Source organism: Triturus cristatus, chromosome 1_2 (genome assembly GCF_964204655.1).
Source record: "Triturus cristatus chromosome 1_2, aTriCri1.1, whole genome shotgun sequence".
Taxonomy (NCBI): domain Eukaryota; kingdom Metazoa; phylum Chordata; class Amphibia; order Caudata; family Salamandridae; genus Triturus; species Triturus cristatus.
The window spans coordinates 822,624,766-822,648,133 of NC_140580.1; the positions used below are offsets into that span (position 1 = coordinate 822,624,766).

Genomic DNA, 23,368 nt, shown 5'->3' on the forward strand with positions numbered 1-23,368 from the left:
CACAGTGGGGTGGCTCTCCAACCTTCTGTCTTCCTCTGGGTTTCTTCAGGGTCCACTGGGAAGGGTCCTCTTTCTTTAAAATTGCAACCGCGACTTGCACGTTGATTTGTACGGAGAACGCTGTCGTGTTACCACACTGCACATGACCTCCGTGGGACTCCTAGATACTCATCTTGGGTGGTTCCTTGGGTCCTCAACACTTCTGCGTCCTCTGGGTATATCCTTGACTCGAGTCATGGTTCGCATACCACTATTTTAGTATATGGTTTGGTCTCCCCCTGGGGATCACTGTGTATTCTGTGCTACTTACGTGTGTCTATTGCAAAGTATTGTGTGCATTGTGTATATCTCCGGGTAGGAGACATCTGTATGTGTTATTGAGTGTCTTATAATACATACATATTTGTATAAATATCTTGTGTGGTTCTTTTTCATTTAATCTATACCTATATGATTATGTTCTGGTAAAACAAGCTGCTTTACACTCCATCTGGACTAGGCCTGAAGGCTGCACTCCACAGCTACCACTTAGAGCGCTTTCAAATGTTGTCTAAGACCACGAAAATCACCATAAGGGTTGTCTGGATCAGTGCAAGGTGTCTACTTACATAAGTGTAAATCATATACTGAGCTAGTCTCTCACAGGGAGTTTCATTGAAACACTAAATTCATTTAACCCGTGTACTGCAGAGAGAAAAACCTTAATTTTAAGAATTAACCAGGCCTTTGTTTGGCTAACTCCAACATTTCTTCGGATTCCGGACATGAACTCAAGAAGGTTCTGGGCTACAGTTCTTGTAAAACCACTAGATCCATCAAAGGGTAGAAGTCCTCAGATGTAACACTTTTTTTAGATATTCCATGACAGATGCAAAACCTTTTTTTCTGGCTTTTTTTTTTACATGTGGTTTACCATACCTTTTCATTTTTATTTTCTGTAAAATGCACCGAAGCCCTGCCAGCAGCTTTGGAAGATGCAGTAGCGAATATCTGATTTAAGACGTACAACAGTACATTACATGACTGTTTGAAGTCAAGAAAGTTACACCACCAAATATTGTATAGTGCATCTGGTTTAATTTAAATCTTCAAAATATGAAATCCCACACCATCACACTCCTCATGCTCGCTGCTTTAATCACCTTATTGCTATATATTTGTGCCTCCCCGTTCTTCCTATATATTATTCAATCTTGCTACTCTTTTTTCTGCAAAAACGTTTTTGGAAGAAATTCTCTATTTCTTTCCTCCATTCTGTCCACCATCACCTAGGATTTCATAATAGGAGGTTCTTTGATACCTAATTGATGCCCAAGAACTATTTCTGTGTCCAGGGTGTAACAAGTGTGGGGTTTTCCTTGCTGTTGGCACACACCAACAATAAGCTGTTGCTGCAATCTATCTTCCCCCTTACTATTTGTTGGGGAAGGTAACAGTTTGTTCTGTTCCACTGCACTGAGGGGTTGTGACACAACCTTTCTCCTGTAGCTACTTGTTATTAGCTACCAGTAGCGCAATGTTTCCTACTTGAACATTTTGGTCAGGCTTTCAGGACTCGTGCTCTTTCAAGGCTTTCTCCTCATGCTAGGGGTATTCCTCCAGTAGTCTATCTCCAGGTGCTGTTCATCGCTACTGGATGAGCGACTGGGTGTTCAACACTGGCTCATTTTCATATGGACGGTTCCTGCCTGAGGTGGCATGATGATAAAAAAACAAAGGATGAATTGGATTGCGGCCCAGAGTAATTGTCAGTGGCTGAGACTAATTCAAATAATCCACTTATCACTTTCTAGTTTTCTGCAATGCATAATATTAAACAGGATTGTTTCAAAGCGCTTATTCAGAGGTAAAAAAGGAGAGTGCTTAAAACCCGGTGTGTAGTGGATCCTGCCATAAAAGCAAAAGAACTGAAAGAGCTATTGGAAGTTTGCCTCGGGTGGGATTGGGGCGCGATACAACTGGGTAGCCTTGTATTTAAGTCAAGATCAGTGGTCCGAGCACCTAAGCACAGAAGCACGGTCTATGCTGTGCATGAAAACCTTAAACTTTTGCATGTAGCCTATGCACTAGAGGGGTAATGTTCATATATAGCAGACACCCCTGGAACTAGGGATATAATCAAGAGCATCAGAAACAGGTGGGCTCCGGACTGGACAGCTTCTGAAATTGGTATTAATACAAGACTCACACCTACTGGCACAAGTCTTTAGCATGTTATTAGTAAACAGTTTTGGAAATAGTACCCATTGGGGGTCCTACTTTTTAGGTTTATAACATCTTTATTGAATTTTAATCATTTTAAACATCAAAGACCAAACATCTGTACCTTAGGAGCTTTACGAAGCCTATATCAATGCAGTGAACAACAAACATCGTTCCCCCCACCCCTAACTAACCCCCTCAACCTTGCCTCCCTCCACCCTTCCCTTTCCCACCCCCATTCTAAGCAAAGTGTGTTTATGGGTCCCCTTGGGATTCGGTCCGTGGCTGATGTGTAATTCTTAAGTATTTGGGGCAAGTTAGTTCTTTGAATTCGGAAGCGAGCATTGTTATGAATGGTTTCCATAGATCTGGGAATGACGCACCTTAGTCAGTGAGGGAGAGAGAGATGCACTCCATACCTAAAACATGCCATATATGGTGTAGCCATCCAGTGTGAGTGGGAAGGCGGGTCGTGCCCCATAACACTAGGACGTGCTGAAGGGCTGCCCCAATAGCCAAGCCTATCTGTCGGCCTCTGCGTGACTTTAGGGGAACATAAGGGCATTCGGTAGGCCCAAGAGGATATAGGAGGGGAAGTGGGGGAGTTGTATAACAAAACCCGCATCTATCTCGTCAATAACATGTTCCCAGAAACCTGCAAGGTTCGGGCAGCCCCAGAGGATGTGTGTCAGAGTTCCCTGCGCCCCACACCCCCGCCAACAAAGAGGGCCTCTTGTTGGGTTCCTCTTATGGAGCCTGACAGGTGTGAGGTACCAGTAGGTAGCAATTTTGGTGGCTGTCTCGATACCTGCTACAATCCTAGCTGTGTGTCTGGCTCTGTAGTATATGTCCTCCCACTCCAGTAATGTAAGTTCCCTGCCTTACTCTGCCTCCCATCGTCACTGGCTAGGGGATTTAATGGTTGCTGGAGGTGACTTCAACAAGTTGTATAGTTCCGTAATAAGACAGGTATCAGAAGATTTGGTTAGCAACCATTTCTCATAAGCGGTCAGGTGGCGCTGTGCGTGGGGGCGTATATTTGGTTGCATCACCCAGTGCCTAATTTGCTGATATCTATAACGCTCAGACTCTGGCAGGCCTTGTTGTTGATGAAAATCCTCGAATGTAAGTGGGCTGTTTTTGTCAAAGAAATGTTCTCTCGGGTCCCCATCTGGAAGGTTTTCATGTCCATTCCAGGGGAGAAATCGGGGTTTGCCAATTGCCACTATGGGTGTCAGCGGAGAAGGGAATGTTGTGAGGGCCTTCCTCTCAGACACCCTATCCCATGCCGCCAGAGGAGTCAGTGTTACCAATGATCGATGGAGGTTTGGAGGACGAGAGCATCTGGGAAGAAAGGGAATCCTCCATAGGGGCACTCTGGCCCGGGCCCTATCCAGAAATAGCCAGCGCTTCTCTGATTCGGAGCGGGACCTTTCTACAAATGAGAGCATCTGTGCTGCGTAAAGGTAGTTCTGGAGGTTTGGGATCCCCAGTCTGCCCTCCCCAGGGGGTCTGTAATTTATTGCCCGGTCCATCCAGGGTCTCTTGTCAGCCCAAATGAATCGTTCTATATCTTGTCAAAGGGAGTGAATAATGCCCCGCGGTGGCTCGAGTGGTAATGTCTGGAACAGAAGCAGAATTTTGGGTAGAACCGTCATTTTTATCGCCACTACGCGGCCCAAACCAGGGCAGTTTATATAATTTCCAGCGGCTTAGATTTACCCGAATTTGATGTTGCAGGGCGGTATAGTTCACCGATGCGATGTAATGTGGAGAAGTAGCAAGCTTAATTACTAGGAACAGGATCTCAGTTTGAGCCCACTGGATGGGGAATGCCTCGCGAAGGCTCTCCTGCGTAGGGGCTTTAAGTGACAGGCTGAGGGCCTGTGACTTCTGAATGTTTATTTTTGAAGCCAGAGGCTTGAGAGAATCTCTCTAGTTCTCCCAGGAGAGCCGGGAGGGAGACTGTGGAGGCCTCCAGTGATGCAATTACATTGTCTGCGTATAAACTTAGGGTATGCCTGTCTCCCCCAAAGCCCACCCCCATAATGTGTGGATCGTCCTTTACCCTTTGAGCCATAGGCTCCATATAGAAGGCGAACAAGAGGGGGGAAAGAGGGCATCCCTGACTGGTCCCCCTCTTGATCGGGAATGGAGTGGAGGCACAGCTGTTCGCTCTAACACAGGCCACCGGTTTGGTGTAGCAGCTGAACACCCATAGTATATATCTGTCAGGGAGTCCAAAACAGGCTACGGTTTCTTTTAAATAAGGCCAAAGGACTCTGTTGAACGCCTTCTCAGCGTCGACAGAGAGCAACATGCGTTCGGTGTCAAATCTCTTCACCTTATCTATATTGTGTAGGAGTAGCTTTGTATTGTCCGAACATTGGCGAAATTAATCCGTCCTGTGAGAAGTTGGTCTGGTATATGCTGTCCACTAATTAAAGTGGGCACCTTGCACCAGTCCAAACGACCCTTATTGATGATTAGGTTAAAGACAACCTTTATTGAAAGCTATCCTAGCGGTGGCTATGGAGAGCAGTCTTCAAGCTAAGTCTCGAAGGAATTTAAAGCAGCTTGGTTTACCAGATTATAACCTCCTGAATGACCAAATGAAAGGAGAACCCACAAGGAAAATATACAATATATGTATTTATCACTAAACACTCTCTACTAACCTCTTTATGAGATTAGAGAACAAAGCACACAATATTAAATCACTAGAACGACAGTAAATAGCACAATACACAGCGGGCTCCAGGGGGAGACCGAACCATATACTAACAAAGTGGTATAACAACCACGACTTGACTAGACACAGTGCCTAGAGCACGTAGAATTGCTGGTACCCCAAGGAACCACCCAAGGTAGTGACACAGGGGACCCACAGAGGACGCGTGCAGTGTGAGAACACAGACGCGAGCTCCGTACAACTCTATAGGAAAGTCGTGGTTGGAATTTTAAAGATTAAGGACACTTAGGAGAGGACTTCAAGCAAACCCTTTGGAACATAGAAGGTTCTGAGGCCAGCACCCTTGAGAGTACCGAGGTACCCGTGTTACCTATCCCAGAGAAGCCCGCTGCATAGGGGTCAAGTGGTGTCGGAAACGCCCGTTGATTTCAATGGCATGATGCGAAGAAGTGCTGCTACCAGGAAGATGAAAAGTGTCCGGTGTGATCCAAGCCTGGATCGGAGCTGAGAAGAACCTGAAAGCAGAGGGGACAGAGACTGGGTCACTTCACAGTGACCAGGGGCATGATAGACGAATGCCCACCGTTGTCAGGTGTTTCAGGTGAGAAGAGATGAAGCTTGACTCTGCAGCCACGGGGACCAGGAGACGTTGACAATGACCAAAGTCTGGAGGTGAGCTGTCCCACGAAGGATGTCGAGTGCTGGGGGGGTCAGTGTCCGAACTGAACACCAACAAGCCTTGGCAACTGCAACCCACGCGGTCAGAGGAAAGATGCTTCAGTGAGGACCAGCAAGGTCCTGGGGACTCTCCAAGCGATGGAGAGTCAGGGCACGTCTGGAGCAACCAGGAAAGCCCACTGAAAGTTAAAGTTGCCTTTACAGGGACCCACAGGCCAACGGACTAGGGATCGCGAAGGGACCTTGAGCTGAATCACAAAATACCAGCCCACGGAACACTCGTGGAGTGCAGGCCGGAAATCTTTGGTGGAATTACTGCTCGGGTCAGGACTACAAGTAGCTCAAAGCACAGCCTCAGGGATCGCCGAAAAGCATATGCTGCTGCAAATGGACACGGTAAACAGGGGTACGGGTTGCACGGTCCCCACGAGGGATGCAGGTCTCAGGATTGCTGAGAGCACTAGTCGACCTCGGGGACACTTGGGAGCCCACCTCCTGTGTTGCAGAAATCTTCGGAGTCCTCAGGAGCTCGGGAGATGCAAACCGGTAAGATGCATTTAAGGTGCCTGCCTTGCAGGGGAGTAACTCCTTTACTCCAAGGGAGATTCTTCAGTCATCCAGCGTAGTGCAAATCGTCAAAGTACTTGGTATCTGTAGCAGAGTTTTGTCCAGGTAAATCTAAAGTCCTGTAGTCAGGGGTTCCTACTTTATACCCAAGGAAGGGGTGGGACAAACTCTGGGGACCCACCTATGGGAGGGTCAGGACAGAGGGGTGGCTACACCCATGTCCTTTGTCCAGTTTCGTGCCAGAGCAGGAGCAAATGGCTCCTGCAACCGGTTGGAACTGGACTATGCACAGGGACATCAAATGTGCCCCCAGTTCAGAAATCAAAGCACTCTCAGAGTGCACCCACCCAGCCCCAATACACTAAAGCCTGTCTGGGAGGTGGTCACACCTCCCTGAGACATGAAACCTATTGTCCAGCCTTCCCCTGCCGGATTTTTGTCCAGCAGCAGGAGGGCAGACTCGTGTCTGTGGCTGGCAGCATCCATTTTGTGATGTCAGGTTCTGTAAAGCTGGTACCGAGTGTACCGGTGTTATCATATTTCTCCCTCTAGTAGGGTGGAATCATACCTCCCACACCAGTTACTGGTGTGGAGGTATGAATCCAAGGTGTTTGACACCAAACACGACATGATTCCATGCAGCCATTTTAAAGTTAGCATTTACCGCAAGGTTATAATGCACTTAAATATATATGGTTGGCTGCATCACAAACAACCCCGGAATATAGGTTCCGAAGGCTGCAGAGGGGCTCTGCTCATGCAGGAGTACCCTCTCACATAAAACCCAGCACCCTGCCCTCAGGATTGATAAGGCCTGCTATAGGGGTGACTGATAGGTTTATATGTGCAGTGATATAGGATAGATATAGTGAACCATATCTAAGTAAGGGGTGCATGCACCGCCATACACAGGCTGCTGTAGCAGACCTGTTGTGTCATTTTGAATGTTCTCCCAGGGGTGGCATAATACATGCTGCAGCCCCTGAGAGGCCTCTGGGGTACCTATACCCTGGGTACATAGTATACCATATACTAGGGACTGATAAGGGTACCCCAGAATCCAATCTTGAGTGTACCTAATGTACATGCAATACCAATTTAGGGAGAAAGCAGATAGACTGGGGTCCTGATTAGCAGGATCCCAGTCAGACTAAGTCGAAAACCAGCAAAACACCAGGAAAAAAGTGGGGGTAACCATGCAGTCAGATTCCACCTTCCCACACTGCCCTATCAGGATCGATCAGATCCGGGAGGAGGGGAGACAGCCGTGCTGGTAGAATTCTGGTAAATAATTTGAGGTCTGCGTTGAGTAAAGAGATCGGCACAAAATCTCTTGTCATTCCCGGGCTTGGGGATCACCACCACCGTGGCCTCTAGCATAGATTGAGGTATGTGCGAGGAGGTCCCAATAGCAGTAAATACTCTAGTGAGGACTGGGGACAGGTCTTGGTAGAACGTCATATAAAATAGGGCTGTGAACCCATCGGGTCCAGGGGATTTTAAAAGCTTCTGTCTGGCGATAGCTGAAATGACCTCCTCCGTCCGAATGGGCGCTTCTAAAGTATCGGCTTGATCTGTAGTAAGCCTAGCTGTTGCCACACCCTGCAGGTATCTAGCTAGCGCTTTGTCTGGTAATGTTTGCTTCTTGTAGAGCTCTGCATAATATTGATGGAAGGCATTTGTAATCTGTTGGTCAGTCTCGCAGAGCTTCCCGTTTGGTGCGTGCACCGGGACTATTCCGCCTGCCTGTCTCTGCATTCTCAATCTTTTAGCTAACAAACACCCGTATCTATTACCCCTGAATAGAAAGTGTATTGTAACCTAAGCGCTGCGTATTCTGCTCTGTATATGTCGAGCGCTGCCAATTGAGTATGTGTTGCCTCCAACTGCCTCAAGACTCTCGGGCCCCAGTTCGCTGGTGGATACGCTCCACCTCTTGCACTTGTGCCGTGAGGAGTTGTCTCTTTTCCCTGCGCAACTTGTAATCGTGGGCAGCAATAGGTATGAATTCCTCCCTGACTACTGCCTTCAGGGCATCCCAGAGGGTTGCCGCTGAGGTCTCGGGAACATCATTTATCTCTAAATAATCCTTTATAGTTTTAGTGATCCTCTTGACCACGTCAGGGGATTACAACATTGTGTCTTGCAAGCGCTAGGTGCGGGACAGGGGCTTAGCGACTGGCAATATAAATTCCACCGACACTGCCGAGTGTTTGGACAAGGTCCAAGGGAGTATATCCACCTGTGTGACAAGCGATTTGAAATCGGGAGTACCGAGTAGGTAGTAAATTCTGGCATAGGTTTTGTGAGAGTGGGAATAAAAGGTGTATTCCCTGGCGGGGGTGCACCTCTCTCCAGATGTCCAACAGGCCCCCCGTAGGTACTGTCGCCCCTCACCTGACAGTGCACGCCGGCCTGTCTTTGGGCTGACCTGTCCAGGGTATTGTCAAATGTCACATTTAGGTCCCCACCTATCACCAATAGCCTGTCAGGAGAAAGGCTAATTTCGGCTACCACTGATTGGATAAATGTCTCTTGCTTGACATCTCCATGTCATCAGGGCCTCCCAGTACTGTTCTGAAGAGACCCTCAATGAAGAGAGCAACATTCTGGCCCTCTGCTCCATGCACCGCTCCCCGGACACGGATGTTGTTGCACCAAGAGCGATTCTCCAGGTCTTCTGCGTGTGCCTGGAGATTAAGGTGCTGGTCCCAGAGACGGTTGACCTCCTGCTGAAGCAGCTCGAGCTCTTCGTCCCTGTTTGCACCCTGTGACTCAAGCGTGTTGACCCTGTTTCCCACCGCGTCCACGTCCTTATTCACCTCGCCCAGCTCCTGTGATATTTCTGCTTTCATGGATTTAAAATCCTCTCGGAGTGTGGCGAACAGAGATTCAATGAAAGCACGTGTGAGTGGGGCCTCTGTTCCATCTGTCTCCATCGCATTTTGTGCCTCTGGTGTTCCAGCAGTAGTTGGTTTAAGGAGCAGGTCGTTTACTGAGCGCTCTTTTTTCCCCTTGGGCGCTGCCATGTTGGGAGGGGGGCTCCCGAGCCCTCTCTGGGGAACTGTTCTCTCGTAGGCCATAGCAGGACCCTGACTCTGCACCAGTAATGCATCCCAGGGTGCAGACCTCTCCATAAGAGCCCAGCTGTGACCTGTGGGCCCACGATCTCGGCCTCAGTCTTCTCTGTTCCAAAGGTTGCTCTGGGGGGTAGTGAGGTTTGGATCATGGGAGCCACGCGGGCCACCCGCCCCTGTCCCTGTTGTCCCCAGGCCTCTCTGACTTCAAATGGGCTGTAGATGCAGACCCGGCGCAGCGCGGCCAGAGCATTGTAGTGTGGGCTTCATGTGCTCAGTTCATAGATTTTGCCCCCTCAACGATTCGATCTGGTACTCTATGCAGTGGGCCAGACTGTCCCCCCTCTCCGCTCTCACAATCAGCTGTCGGCTCGTGCTTGGGGCCTACTAAGGGCGACATAGAGCCCGGTCTCGTGGCAAGGACCTTGATTTTCCTTGAGGGGTATAGTCTTCGTTCCCCGGTTGCTCCGTCAGAACTGCGTGCAGGCCTTGTTGCAGTACAGGCCCATACTGCAGGAAGCGTGGTGGTCGGGTTACTGCATGCCCCGCCGTGGCTGGTATGCGGCGGGCTGGCTCTTGTCTGCTTTGGGTAGTATGCTCCTACCTCGAGCTGAATTCCCAGTGGCGTATTGTGCTGCGTAGGCCTCCCACCAGGCCCTGCTGATCGCCGCTGCAGCCCCGCTCGGATTTCACCCTCCGGCTGTCGAGCCTCCCTGATCCCAGCATCAATGGAAGCAGCGTCTCTTCTTGAGGCCTCCGGTAGGCCCAGCGATCTCGGGCCGTGTTCTCTCTCCAGACCGCAGCCGACATCCCCTGAGGGTCGTCCGCTCTGTCACCTCGCTGGCGCGCCACAGCCCAGCCATGCCACGCTGCTCTACTCCCCAGCATCTCGGCGAGCGCCGGCTTTGTTTTCTGCCAGCTCCAGTCCCAATCGAACCACCATAAATTCAGGCCACTGCTCGGGGATTACAACTGGGCTCCACAGCCCTGCTTCTCAAAGCATTATCTGTGGGCCCGAGCAGGCACGTCCTACTCGGTCGCCATCTTGGCCACGCCCCTGAGGTCCTACGTTTTACATGATAATTTCATTTTTAGATGCCTCATCAACGGTTTTTGCAAAACGTGTTTACTGTCAGCTAGAAGACTGTGCAACAGAAAATATTGTAATCACTTCTGAGCAGTCAGGGTTTCGGCCTGGAATGAGTAATTTATTAACAGTTCTGTTTTTTATTCTTTTTGAGCTTATGTATTGTTGTTGTGGTGTATGATCTTGATAGGAATTGCATGTTCTTTTATAGATCCGTTTGTGAATCAGAAATAAAGTTTATGATGGTGATGTGGAGTAGCCACACCAAAAGGTCTATTCACAAACTACATTTTGTAGTACGTTAGTAGTAATTATTCACACACCTACATGCGGAAATTCCACTTTTGCCTCTCCTATCCTTTTCTGAGCAGAGATCTACACACCTACTGTGGAGTCTCTGCACACATCAGTATACGTTTTAGTAGGAAATGTAGGAGGAACAGAGAGGAGGGACTTACAACAAAAAGGGAGAGGTTAAGGGAGATGTAAAGAGGTATTTAGGTGGGGTTTGAAATGCCTTTAGGTAGGGACATGTACTCACTCTCAAAGGAGTAAGCCCATTTCTATTCATAAAGTGCACTTCTAAATTTACTAAAGTCATAAAGGACCCAAGACAGCTCTAAATGTACTCCATCTCAGAGATGAAGTTAAGCACCAATACAAACGTTTTTCCCACTGACTTATTGTTAATATTCAAACTTTTGCTATGTGGATACTTAATTATCAACACAAGAACAACAGATATAACTTCAATGTAAAAAAATAATAACCAATTATTCTCCAACAACATTCAGAATTGCATAAATATTTATTAAATTATACATTAAATACTAGTGACATTTGCTAATAGAGCTTATCATCCATTGGACCAAATGCATCATCAAAAACATTTGGTCCAAAAATAACATAGAAAACAACTGCATACAATCAAAATACTAAAAAAGCTATTCTGTTGACTCTGCGCTCTGGTGGCTCCTTGACCTTTATCCCACCTTCTTCAGGACCAATAACTGAATTAAGACTAGGAAAAAACATAATGTATATACATCCATAAAAACAGTTGTTAAACAGATCATTTAAACATATTATGGTTGGGCATACAATGCTGTTCTTACCATAATTATTTTTATACATACCACATATTTAAACAAAAAGACATGATTTTCAACATGGTGTCTATTTATACATATCAAGCATCAATAGACATGATTTTTTAAAATATATTATTCTTAACCATGTCTAATTTTATACACATTTAATTGATAAGCTTAGGATATATTGTCGCTATGAGCATCAAATAAAAAGATTCTAAGGGACATCCTTAATTTCCTTCCTTTATATTTCTAGTGTTCTTACCCGTTGATATTCTCCAGTATTTTATATCGTGTATAATGAAGGTGCCTTGCTTTTTTGTCCTTCACCCATAATAGTACGAGCAGTCTGTTTCATTCTTTATGTGTATTTTATTAAATATTTAGGAGATTCCAAATATTGTGGCTGGAGAATAATGGGTTAGTATTTTTGGATATTGAAGGTGTATTTGCTGTTCTTGTGTTGATAATTAAGCATCCACATAGCGAAAGTTTAGGTTTTAACAATAAGTTCAGGGGAAAAACCTTTGTATTGGTTTGACTGAACCCTATTCCCTGTGTCTTTATCAAAGGGGTTACTCTCTAATTTGTTGATTTAAGTCCAGCACCACACATAGGCAACCACTGGTACTGCAATGCCCTCCCATAGAAAATGGTGAAGGTAGGGACTTAAAACCCCATTGGGAATAATGTTGAATTAAATAAAATTATTTAAACTAGTTAAAAATATAAATACTTGTAATTTAATGTTAAATGAATATCAGAAAATAAAACAGAATTTTTATTTGTATTTAACAATTTAATACAATTTCTTTCCATTTTAAAATGAATATAATATTCACTTTTATTGAAATATAATACATTACTTTTAATTAATTCTGTACATCACTTTTAATAATTTTAATACATAATAAAAATATTTTGTTTACTTAAAGTGTGAATTTTCTAATAATCTATCAAAAACATACTTTTAAATTATTTTAGTATATTCAAAATAATTACATTTTAAATTTAAACTGAGTTATTAAAGCTATAACGTTTTTTATAGTGTTCTAAAATTAAACTAATACACAAAATTACTTACCAGTAATATTTTACATACATTTTTTTCTATTTTGTTAAAGTTTAATAAACTTTTAAACGTTTCTCTATATTTTACCACACAGAGATTTCTGCATGATGTTGGAGACCTGCACCTCCATGTGACAAGGCCCTAGGAGTAACTTTGCACGATGAACTTAAAAAACATTTTTTTACATACTTATTGAATTGATTAAAATATATTAAATTAAATGAAAATTTATTTTTTAAAATGACATACAAGATAAAGTTAAATGTTTGTATTTCATTATTATGTACTAAATCTGTACACAAATAATGTAAATTAACTTAAAAACATTCTTAAAAACGTATTTACATTTATTCTCAAAATAAATAAATATTACAGTCTTTTATCATTAAAATATATTTATTTCACAAGTATATACACAAGTGTATACATGTTTTTTTTACCATTCAGTTTGTTTTATATATATTTTAGAAAGTCAAAATAAATCCTTTTAATTTGGAAATATTTTCTATGCGGTTTTATTTTACGTCCATGCCTCCACTATTGTCTTTGGGAGGGTGTTGCATTATCAATAGTTGATAATGTGTGCTGCTAAATTTAATATGTCTCCTTTTTGGCTGTAGTGACTTTACTCAACATAAATTAGCTCCACCTCCTATGTCAGGAGATGGAAATATGTAACTTTACACTCGTACAGTTACATAAAAGTTTAAGTATGGGTGGCATGTGTAGTTACTTTTGAGTAAGTTTAGCTTTGTGACCAGGTCCCCAAATCTTTAGTTGTAATTATATTGTACTAAAGACACTCATGCATGGTACACTTCCTGTATCTTATACTGATTTTAAATACGCATTTGACACTGTGGACTGAAACTTGCCATGGAAAAAGCTAGTTACATTTGCCATTCCCCAGATATATTCCCCATATAGTATTATCTGGGAAAAGGTCCAGATTGAGACAAATGGTAAATTCACTAATAAGATTCCAATTTCTAATGGCCTGAAGTTAGAGTGTGTGCTTGCTACCATACTGTGATCCTACTTTTTGCATCACTTGCCTAAGTCTCTGAAGTCAGCAAGAAGCTATCCACCAAACATTGATGGCCAGAAAAAAAACCTCTTGCTTTATGGAAATAACTTAATTGTAAAGGGCACTAAACCAATTGATTTGAAGAGACAATTAGATGCTTTAGGATCCATCTGCAGTCAATACCACTTAAATAATTACTCTCCATAAAACAAAGAGAGGAGGTGGCCTAATAGCTAAAGGGGTCGACCTCGAAGCTGGGGAACTGGGTTCAAGTCTTGGCATGGATGCCTAACATCCTGTGATTTTAGGCAAATCACTCAATTTCCTCATGCCTACCACAATGAATGTGTTATTCTGTAACGCAACTGGTGCTCATGTAAAGCGCTCTGAATCTTGATACCTTCGGGTCGAGTTTGCACTATATAAAACTATTTTAAAAAAGGCGATGCTTTTTTTCAATTGTTTTAATAGTAATTATTTTCAAGATCAAACTCTAGTGGGTAAATTTGTACAAGTAACTTGAAGTGGTCGTGGACAATATGCAAAGTTATAAGGAACTCAACTCAGAGGTTTAGGCCAAAGAGAAGTAGACTATGGGACATCTAACATTATTTGATGACAAATATGGAGGCATTTCTGTCAAACCATTCATGCAAGACTTTAAGCAAAATTTGTACTTATTATGATGTATGGAGATGTATGGACTGGAAAAAACGATTTGACTATATACTCTTGAAACTAAGGGCCTCATTACGATGGCATTCGGACCGACCATCTGACCGCCATCCTCGTGAACCCTTTATGACTGCCGAGGCTGGGAATCCTACCCCTGCTGTATTACGATGTAACCGCTGTTACCGCGGTGGTCACATCAACGGCAGAGCACATGTCCCCAGATATGTTGTTGCAAATGCATACAAAACTCACAGAAAATATGTGAATTGTACACACATATATGCCATATGTGGTGACATGCCTTGTGTACTATGTACACCATTGCTGGAGTGTGGTTGATTGTGCACAGTCCAGTCAATGGGTATACATAACACACGAGGACATATCTGGGTTCCGGCACCCACAGGATTGTAGTCATTGGGGTGGCGCTGCACAGGTGTGGGGGGACCTGAAGAAAGTGATCCATGGCAGAGGCTGCTGGGGAGAAGCGGATTTGGGTGAGTATGCACACCAAATTACTTATTTCTGATGACCTGAGGCAGGACGTCCGACCGTCGAAAAGCCTGATCGTAATCCGGATGGTGGTGAGAGATCCCTGTACTGTCCTATGGCTGCTGTTTTTCTCCGACCACCATCTTGGCAATCGGAGAAAAGCTGTCAGAGTGGACGGTCTTTCAGCGGTCAGTCAGAGTATAGGATGCATGCATCTTAGTCAGGCTTTAAAAATTCAATGCAAGTCATAGAGACAGCTGTTTGTGAAAAGAGTGTTATCACCATGCACATGGGAGAGTAGTGAAAACATGATACAAGTCTTTCCACATACAAAGAAAAGTCAAAGCAGCAATGTGTCCACTTGGTTATGTGTGATACATTCAGTTAGTCCTGGCTTTTTACCCACTTTCACTTTACAGTTGGGGTTTTTGAGCTCATAGTTACAATGTTAAAAGCAACATTTTAAGTCCCAGAATACAATGTGATGTCTTATAAAAGGTTAAGACTGACTCAAAATGGGTCATTTGCAATAGGGTAATTTGGCAGATATGAATGTCCATACAACAGCAGCACCACCTTAATGTAGTCAGGCACAGAGTGCAGAAAAACAGTTGTGAGCATGCTTAAAGCACCAAGTTTCAGATGATTTCAAATGAGGAGCTACACATTAACTTCGTGTCATTCAAAGTTGTAAAGGTTTCATAAGGTAGCATGCTGTTGACCACCCCACACATGTCTTAATATTCAGTAAGGAGTAAGTGAATGGCACTCAACTGTGTCCAAGAATTTATGAATCCACTAATAGTCCTGCAGTCAAGACAAAGGTGACGATTCCGATCGGGTAAAATTATTTCCCGTACGACTCTTATCCGTATTTTTTTACGTACGAGTCGTACAAGTCCCGTACAAACGGCGAAGTACGATTTGTACCCTAAAAATACAGACGAATTGCTTCGGGAAAAGTCTACGAGACGTCCCCGGGCGCACAAGTCCGATCTGTACCGGCGTCCCGAATACACAAGCGTATGGAAAACGTCCCGTACGGAGCGAACTTTGTACGACCCCTACCCCGGGTACACTTGGGCCCGGGGTACGAGTCGTACGGCCCCCCCACCCCACCTGCGCATGTACGCGCTGTACCCCAGCACCCGCGTGTGTACGCGCCATACCCCCCCACCCCAGCACCCGTGCCTGTACGCGCCTGTACGCGCCGTACCCCAGCACCCGCGTATGTAGACGTCGTACCCCCACACCCCAGCACCCGCGCATGTACGTGCCGTACCCCAGCACCCGCGTATGTACGCGCCGTACACCCCAACCCAGCACCCGCACATGTATGCGCCGTACCCCAGCATCCGCGTATGTACGCGCCGTACCCCAGCACCCGCGTATGTCTGTGCAGTACCCCCCACCACAGCACCCGCATATGTACACGCCGTACCCCAGCACACGCGTATGTATGCACCGTACCCCCCACCCCAGCACCCGTGCATGTACGTGCCATACCCCAGCACACGCGTATGTAAGCGCCGTACCCCCCACCCCAGCACCCGCGTATGTACGCCCCGTACCCCCCACCCCAGCCCCGTACTTGGATGCACCGTACCCCAACACCGTACCCCAGCATCGCGTATGTACGAATCGTACAACACCATTGCATATGTGATCACTGTACAACAACATGGCTATGGACGCACCTTACATACGCGAAAACGACCCGTACTGAACCAGGACACTGTAAAACAGCACAAGGAGGGTCAATTCAACTAGCACAACACCACAAAACACGTCTACAGGACAAAAAACAACTAAAAGACTGACCTGGCACATCCAAACAGTCAAACAGAGGCCCAAACTCACAACCACCTCTTATAACACACCCACCAAAAGTTCAAAACCAGCCACACCCACAAATGGACCAATAAAAAGGGCCCACAATCACAAACCATGAGCCTTTGCAACAGACCCACTGCTGACAGACATCACACACAAACAACTGCACCCATACACCTTAACTTACACACCTTCACACAACCTCCTTCACACATACCCCTCCACACATACACACACACCTACACATTCACACCCACACACCCACAACCATCCACACCACACCCCACACCATGCCCACAGACAAGATTCCAAAGTTCACAAGGGAGGAGCTGGACATCCTTGTCAACGAAATCATCAGAGTCGAGCCACAGCTCTTTGGAACATTGGTCAGACAGACCAGCATATCCCAAAAAACTAGCCTGTGGCAGAGGATCGTCGATCGGGTGAATGCTGTTGCGCCCATCAGAAGGACCAGGAATAAATGTCAAGCCAGGTGGTACGATCTGCGCAGGGCAGTCAAGTGCAAAATGAACGAGGAATACGCCCAGAGTAACATCACAGGAGGTGGGCTGCCCCGCAGACCGGTACATTACCATCCCTGGGAGGAGAAGGTGATGGCCCTGCTTCCGCCGGTGGGAGTACACGGAGTCGAAGGAGTTCGAGAGCCTGGTGAGTACACAAACAACTCACGTAACATGGGGGGAATGGCATCCACACCCCAACTACAACAAATGCACTCACCTACCCCCAAGCCCTCACCTGACACAACCACATTCTAAACAACGCTCATGCCACTAACATGAGTATGCCCCATTCACAAAGCAAGGCCTTGCCATGTCCCAGCCTACACAAACCACAAACCCAAGACAGGATGTCCGGGATGCTGGGAGGGTGGGGATCACTAAACATATTGTACAACTCAGAAACAGACACCATTGCCCTCAGCCCATATGGCCCAGGTACATACCCATGCACCATGCGCAATGCACAGGGACTGGCAAAGTACTGACAAGGTAGCTGACACTTGGCCCTGCTGTAGGCATCACAAGGCCCTCCTGTGACAACTGCAAACTCGAACACAAACACAACAAGCTCAGAAATCTAGGACAGGAACTCACATTCACTGACATGGCAGCATGCGCCATGGTGGGACAGATACATCACCTGGGAGACCCACTGCCAAATCACACCACACCCACCAGCAGGCACCGTCAATCAATCAACAATCGATCAGGGTACTTGTAAGGCGCGCTACTTACCTGTCAGGGTCTCAAGGCGCAGAGGGGGGGGGGTTCCACCATTGCTCGAAGAGCCAGGTCTTGAGGAGTCTCCTGAAGGCAAGTAGGTCTTGGGTCAGTCGTAGGTGGGTTGGGAGGGTCTTCCAGGTCTTGGCGGCGAGGTAGGAGAAGGATCTGCTGCAGGCGGGCGTACGTTGGATGCGGGGGACAGCTGCGAGGGCGAGGATGCCGGAGCGGAGCTGGCGGGTGGGGGTGTAGAAGCTGAGTCTGATGTGCAGGTAGGCTTGTCCGGCGGCGTGGAGTGCCTTGTGTGCGTGGCTGAGGAGCTTACAGGTGATCCTCTTGTTGATGTGGAGCCAGTGCAGGTCTCTCAGGAGGGGGGTGATGTGGCTGTGGCAGGGGGCATTGACGATCAGTTGTGCCGAGGCGTTTCCGAAGTGTTGTAGCCGCCGTTGGTGTGTGGATGGGAGTCCTGCGTAGAGTGCAGTGGCGTAGTACAGTCAGCTGCTGACGAGGGCCTGTGTCACTGTTCTACTTGTTTAAGTCGGGATCCACCAGTAGATCTGGCGGAGCGTGCGTAGGGTGTCGTAGCAGGAGGAGGAGACACCGTTGACCTGCTTGGACATGGAGAGGGAGGATGCGAGGATCAATCCTAGGTTGCGTGCGTGTTTGGTGGGTGTCGGTGATGTCCCCAGAGCGATCGGCCACCAGGAGTCGTCCCAGGCTGAGGGTGTGGGTCCCAGGATGAGGACCTCCGTCTTCTCCGAGTTCAGTTTCAGATGGCCGCTCCGCATCCAGTCGGCGATGGCCCTCAGACCCTCGTGGATGTTTGTCTTGGCGGTGTGAGGGTCCTTGGTGAGGGAGAGGATGAGCTGGGTGTCGTCGGCGTGGGAGATGTTTTTGAGGTTGTGGTGGCAGGCCACTTGTGTGAGGGGGGCCATGTGGATGTTGAACAGCGTCGGGCTGAGGGATGATCACTCACCCCTTACACAAGCACACACCCCCGGGGCAGCCAATGGAGTCACACACTCTCACAATGGACATGTGACACAACAAGATCAAGCCACAGCCAAAAAAGCATCCAAGGCCAAATGCGACATGTCAAAGACCCTGGATAACATTTCAATCAGTCCCCTGCAACATACCCATCCACAAGTGAACATTGATGTGAATGCTAGGCACATACAACTACCTGGAGGAACTGTGGCAACCAGAACATGTATGAAACATGGATGTCGCATGAAACAGCATTAACATTGTCTCTCTCTCACACACAGGGCAACGTCATGGATCTCCCCCCAACACTGGGGGGGAACAATCACAGGCCCAGGCTCGGCAGGAAGATGATCCCACCGGCAGCGACGACTCTCAGCACTCTGTGGATGACCCCAACCAACCTGGACCCTCTGGTGCCTAAGCACCTGCAGCACCTGCATCAGGTACATCTGTGCCAACCACCACCCCCATTCTTGCCACATCCCAGGAGACACCCAGGAGCCCTGTCCGCACAGAACAACTGAGCCAGTCTGACCTGGAGGGACAACGTTCTCCGGCCTCCCAGGAGGAGGCAGACAACCCTGCAAATGCCATCCCTCAGGGGTCCCGTAGACCCGATGTGCCCACAATGGCATGCCAGGCTCGTGTGGGCAGGGGTGGTAGGAGTGGAGGCAGGGGGAGGCGCGAACCTGACCAGCCAGCTGAGGGAACCGGTATGTCACACATACGCCACATCTTGGACACATACCGGCATGACACCAGGGGCATCAGCCAGGTAGTGGGGACCCTCAACGAGATTAAGAACCAGCAGGCCGAGCAACACGCCAGTCAACATCAACACCAAGGCCGGATAGAGGTAAGACTGGCTGAGCTCCTGGCGGTGCAAACGGACATAAGCCGTTCACTCCGTCGGATCGCCGACAACATGGGCAACCCTCCCTGTGCCACCAGGCGAAGACCAGCACCAGCCACAGGGAGGGAGGAGGAGGAGGATTCGTCCGACGGAGCATCCCAAGCATCGTCAAGACCTGCATCTAAGGGTCCCGCAAGGAAGGTGGTTCGTCCACGGAAAAGACCGTGAGAGGCAGCGGACCATCCACATCTCCCAGGTCACCTGGCCTGGCACCTGCCCCTCATGCGCAACAGCAGCACCTCATCCAATGACATTCTCTGCCACATGGACTTGCTGGTCACAGTCAATCAATCAATCAATCAAAGCATTTATATATAGCGTACTACTCACCCGGAGGGTCTCAAGGCGCTAGGGGAGGTGGGGTCCGCTACTGCTCGAATAGCCAGGTCTTGAGCTGCTTCCTGAAGGCAAGGTGGTCCTGGGTCAGGCGGAGGTGGGTCGGGAGAGAGTTCCAAGTCTTGGCGGCCAGGTAGGAGAAGGACCTTCCTCCTGTGGTGGCTCTTCGGATGCGGGGGACGGCGGCGAGGGCGTGGCCGGTCGATCGAAGCAGGCGTGTGGGGGCGTAGAAGTTGAGGCGGCTGTTGAGGTATCCTGGGCCTTGGTTGTGTAGGGCTTTGTGTGCATGGGTGAGGAGACGGAAGGTGATTCTCTTGTTGACCGGGAGCCAGTGCAGATCTCTCAGGTGTCCGGAGATGTGGCTGCGACGGGGGATGTCCAGGATGAGTCGAGCTGAGGCGTTCTGAATCCGCTGGAGTCTCTTCTGGAGTTTGGCGGTGGTTCCGGCGTAGAGGGAGTTGCCGTAATCCAGACGGCTGGTGACGAGGGCCTGGGTGACCGTCTTCCTGGTCTCGGTGGGGATCCACCAGAAGATCTTACATAGCATGCGCAGGATGTTGAAGCACGACGAGGAGACGGCGTTGACTTGTCTGGTCATGGAGAGGGAGGAGTCCAGGATGAAGCCCAGGTTGCGTGCGTGGTCTGTTGGTTTGGGTGCGCTGCCCAGGGCGGGGGGCCACCAGGAGTCATCCCAGGTGGAGGGTGAGGATCCCAGGATGAGGACTTCTGTCTTGTCTGAGTTCAGTTTCAGGCGGCTGTTCATCATCCACTTGGCTACGTCTGACATCCCTTCGTGTAGGTTGGCTCTGGCGGTGGCGGGGTCGTTGGTGAGGGAGAGGATCAGCTGGGTGTCGTCGGCGTAGGAGATGATGTTGAGGTTGTGTTGGCGTGCGATGTCTGCGAGGGGGCTCATGTAGACGTTGAAGAGGGTTGGGCTGAGCGAGGAGCCTTGAGGAATGCCGCAGATGACTTCGGTGGCTTCTGATCTGAACGGGGGGAGGCGGACTCTCTGTGTCCTTCCGACGAGGAACGAGATGATCCATTCCAGTGCCTTCTCCTGGATTCTGACGTTGCTGAGGCGCCGCACTAGGGTACGGTGGCAGACAGTGTCGAAGGCCGCGGAGAGGTCTAGGAGGATGAGGGCCGCTGTTTCTCCGTTGTCGAGCAGGGCTCGGATGTCATCGGTGGCTGCGATCAGGGCGGTCTCGGTGCTGTGGTTGGCCCGGAAGCCAGACTGCGAGAGGTCGAGGGATCCGTTCGTCTCGAGGAAGGTGGCCAGCTGCTTGTTGACGGTCTTCTCGATGACTTTTGCAGGAAACGGGAGCAGCGAGATGGGGCGGTAGTTCTTGAGGTCGGTGGGGTCGGCTGATGGCTTCTTTAGTAGAGCGCTGAGTTCGGCGTGCTTCCAGCTCTCCGGGAAGGTAGCGGTGTCGAAGGAGGTGTTGATGATGTCCCGCAGGTGGGGTGCGATGACAGAATCGGCCTTGTTGAAGACGTGGTGAGGGCAGGGGTCGGTCGGAGATCCGGAGTGGATGGAGTTCATCGTGCTTATGGTGTCCTCGGTGCTGATCGGGGTCCAGGCGCGGAGGGTGGTGGTGGGGGGCGGTGGTTCAGTCATGGTGTGCGTCGGTTGAGTGCTGAAGCTGTTGTGTATGTCTGCGATCTTGTTGTGGAAGTAGGAGGCGAGGGAGTTGCAGAGGTCTTGCGAAGGGGTGATGTCGTTGTTTCCGGCGTTGGGGTTGGAGAGCTCTTTAACGATGTTGAAGAGTTCCTTGCTGTTGTGTGCGTTGTTGTCCAGTCGTTCCTTGAATGCGGTTTTCTTGGTGGCGTGGATCAGTTGGTGGTGTTTTCGGGTGGCGAGCTTGAGGGCAGTCATGTTGCTCGGTGTTGGGTCTCTGCGCCAGGCTTTCTCGAGTGCTCGGCAGTTCTTCTTGGAGCTCTTGAGTTCGTCGGTGAACCATGGGGCTTTCTTGCTGCCGGGTCTGCTAGGCGGGGTCTTCAGATGGGCGAGGTCGTCTGCGCAGTTGCTGATCCACTTCGCGAGGTTGGTGGCCGCCTGGGTGGGGTTCGCTGAGCTGGCAGAGGGGTTCTGGCTCAGGGATGCAGCGAGCTGGTCGGCTGTGACCTTGTTCCAGCTTCTGCGTGCAACCTGTTTCTGGTGGTGGTGGATCGTGGTCCTTCTGAAGCTGAAGTGGACGCAGCTGTCGTCCGTCCAGTGGAGCCCGGTGGCGTGGCTGAATGTGATGTCCTTGCTGGATGAGAACACGGGGTCCAGTGTGTGTCCGGCGTAGTGGGTGGGGGTGGTCACCAGCTGCTTGAGACCGTGGTTGGCGAGGTTGTCCAGCAGGGTGGTGGTGTTGCGGTCGTTGTTGTTCTCCAGGTGGAAGTTGAGGTCCCCGAGGAGGATGTAGTCAGCGGAGAGGAGGGCGTGCGGGCTGATGAAGTCGGCGATGTCTTCGCTGAATTGTGTGCGTGGTCCCGGGGGTCTGTAGATGAGGGTGCCTCTGAGGGTGGTCTTGGGGTTGATGTGGATCTGGAAGTGCAGGATTTCGGCGGGTGCGAGGGTGTCGTCGGTGTTGGTCGTGATGCGGATGGTGTTCCTGTGGATGATGGTGATGCCTCCTCCTGTCTGGTTGGCGCGGTCCCTCCGGGTGATCTTGTAGCCGTCCGGGATGGCGATGGCGATGTCGGGTGCTGAGGAGGCGTTCATCCATGTTTCCGTGAGGAATGCAATGTCTGGGGCTGTGGTGTCGAGCAGGTTCCAGAGCTCGACGGCGTGTCTGTGGATGGAGCGGGTGTTGAGCAGGATGCACTTCAGGTAGTTGCTACTGGTGCTTGGCTTGGTCGGTGCTGGTGTGGTGCAGGTGAACTTGCAGGAGTTGACCAATGATGACCAACACTGTGGTCTGGACTCTGATGACTCCAAATGACAAGGATCCCATCTCTCCCTGTGAACTTTGGATTCCATGTACACTGTATAGCACCTATTTGTCCAAACTAAACAGGCCCCCCACCGAGAATAAATCTTAATTTCTACAATTCCATGTTGCATTCATTTTGCATGAGTACACAACCTACGTGTGGAGAAATGTCAAACTATGCATGAGTGTTGAACTAACTCCAGCCATCCATACCCTGAAATCTGAGTCTGGGACAGGACACACATGGGTCACAATGTATCATACTATACAGACATGGAGCACAATACTCACCCGTGATGGCCTCAAGCTGATGAGGGGGGGCATGCATTACTGTGCGGACAGACCAATTGGGAAGAGTATCCTGAAGGCGTAGAGGTCATGGCTCATGTGGATGTTGCCGGGGAGGGAGTAGCAGGTATGTCTTGCCAGGTGGGAGAACTATGTCCTGCATGCTGGAGTACGGTGGATGTG

At 48.7% G+C, this 23,368-nt stretch overlaps 1 protein-coding gene across 4 annotated transcripts in view; it reads left to right on the forward strand.

Moving 5' to 3' along the window:
- RNF207 (ring finger protein 207) overlaps positions 1-23,368 on the forward strand; it is a 1,105,462-nt gene that overhangs the window by 324,902 nt on the left and 757,192 nt on the right. The window lies entirely within an intron of this gene.